Below are 1,834 nucleotides of genomic sequence, written 5' to 3' on the forward strand. Positions count from 1 at the left end.
GTGTTTACTTTTTCACCATATGCCTCAATGTGCTCCCAAATATCCCTTTGTGGAATCCACAAAAACAGTGATTCCAAACTGCTCCATGGAAACAAACGTGTAACTCTTTGAGATGAATTCACACATCACAAAGAACTAACTCAGAAAATTTCTTTGTAGTTCTTATCTGAGGATACTTCCTTTGTCACAATAATCTTCAATGCATTCACAAATATCCCTTCTCTGATTCCCCCAAAACAGTGTTACCATATTGTTCCATGAAAAGAATGGTTTAACTCTGTGAAATGAATTGACACATCACAAAGCTGTTTCTCAGTAAACTTCTTCCTCGGTTTCATCTGAGGATATTTCCTTTTTCATCATAGGCCTCCATGCGCTCCTGAATGTCCCATTGCAGATTCCATAAAAAAAGTGTTAGCAATCCTCTCAATGAAAAGATCATGTAACTTTGAGAGATGAATTCAAGCATCACAAAGCAGTTTCTCAGAAGCATCTTTTTGGTTTTTATGTGAGGATATTTCCTTTGTCACCAGAGGCTTCAATGTGCTCCGAAATATCGCTTGTCAGATTCCCCAAAAACAGTGCTACCAAACTGATTCATGAAAAGAAAGGTAAAACTCTGTGAGATGAATTCACACATCACAAAACAGTTACTGAGAAAGCTTCTTTCTAATTTTTGTCTGAGAATAATCCCTTTTTCACCACAACCTTCAATGCACTCCAAGATATCCCATTGCAGATTCCAAGAAAACAGTGTGAGCAAACTGCTCAATGAAAATAACAGTGTGACACTGTGAGATGAATTCATTCACTACTAAGCAGATTCTCAGAAATCTTCTTTCTAATTAATATCTGAGGATAATCCGTTTTTCACCATGGGGCTCAATTGGCTTCCAAATATTCCCTCGTAGATTACACAAAAACTGTTTTAAAAAACTGTATCATGAAAAGAAATATATAGCTCAGTGAGATGAATTCACACATCACCAAGAACTTTCTCAGAAAGCCTCTTTCTAATTTTTATGTGAGGATATTTCATTTTTCACCAAAGACCTTAATGCCATCCAAAATATCCCTTGTCAGATTACTCAAAAACAGTGCTACCAAACTGCTCCATGAAAAGTAACGTGTAACTCCATAAAATTAATTCAGAAATCACAAAACAGCTTCTCAGGAATCTTCTTTCTAGTTTTTGTTTGATTAAACTTTCTTTCTCAATGTAAGCGTCAATGCATTCCAAAATATCCCAATGCAGATTAAAAGAAAACAGTGTTACTAAACTGCACAATGAAAACAACAGTGTAACTCTGTGAGGTCAAATCACACATCACAAATCAGTTTCTCAGAAAGCTTCTTTTTTATTTTTATCTGAGGATATTTCCTTTTCCACCATAAGCTTCAATGTGCTCCCAAATATCCTTTTGCAGATTACAGGAAAACAGTGTTAACAAAGTGCTCAATGAAAAGAAAAGGGCAACTCTGTGAGACGAATTAAGGCATCACAAAGCAGTTCCTCAGAAATCTTCTTTCTAATTTTTATCTGAGAATATTTCCTTTCTTACTATAGGCCTCAAGGTGCTCCCGAATATCCCTTTGCAGATTCCATGAAAACAGTGTTAGCAAACTGCTCAATGAAAAGAACAGTGTAACTTGGTGAGGTGAATTCACACATCACAAAGCACTTTCTCTGAAAGCATCTTTCTATTGTTTATCTGAGGATATTTAGTTTTTCACAATAGGTGTCAATGCACTCCCAAATATCCCCTTGCAGATTACACGAAAACAGTGTTAGCAAACTGTTCCATCAAAACAAAGGTGTAACTCTATGATATAA

The sequence above is a fragment of the Colobus angolensis genome, unplaced genomic scaffold, assembly GCF_000951035.1.
Source record: "Colobus angolensis palliatus isolate OR3802 unplaced genomic scaffold, Cang.pa_1.0 Scaffold458, whole genome shotgun sequence".
Lineage (NCBI taxonomy): Eukaryota > Metazoa > Chordata > Mammalia > Primates > Cercopithecidae > Colobus > Colobus angolensis.